Genomic DNA, 519 nt, shown 5'->3' with positions numbered 1-519 from the left:
TCACAGAATAGCTAACAGGCTAGGTAATATGATAATTACAGCCATACCTGTCTTGCATTGTACGAGAGAACGAGCACGTGTTCTGGGTAACAAAAACACACCATTCATACCCTGTAAGAGCTATTTAACATATTATCCATTCCTATACTCTTGTTGTCAAGGAGAAATGTGATCTTCTCATCTTGACATCTTGGGGTGAAGCACCTGATGCTCCAATGCCCACCTAGGAAATCAGCATTTCCTGAGCACCAAAATGCAAGGCTCAAAACCATTCTCCGCTGTGCACAAAGCAAACGTTTCCTTCCAATCCAAAGGCATGCCTTTGGTAGATGACAAAGAATTTTTAAATCAGACTTGAAAAGAATCCCCAAATCATTTTTAAATATACTGATAACATTCCCACCTACAGAGAGAGCACTGCCCCCACTTTGCATTACCATGCTTTCGAATCACTCCAACTCCCTCTGGCTACTCTCTACACTACCATTTTGTCCAAGAAAAGACAGCCAGAGATTCCCC

The sequence above is a fragment of the Ursus maritimus genome, unplaced genomic scaffold, assembly GCF_017311325.1.
Source record: "Ursus maritimus isolate PB19 unplaced genomic scaffold, ASM1731132v1 scaffold_12, whole genome shotgun sequence".
Lineage (NCBI taxonomy): Eukaryota > Metazoa > Chordata > Mammalia > Carnivora > Ursidae > Ursus > Ursus maritimus.
This window is presented reverse-complemented; position numbering follows the sequence as displayed.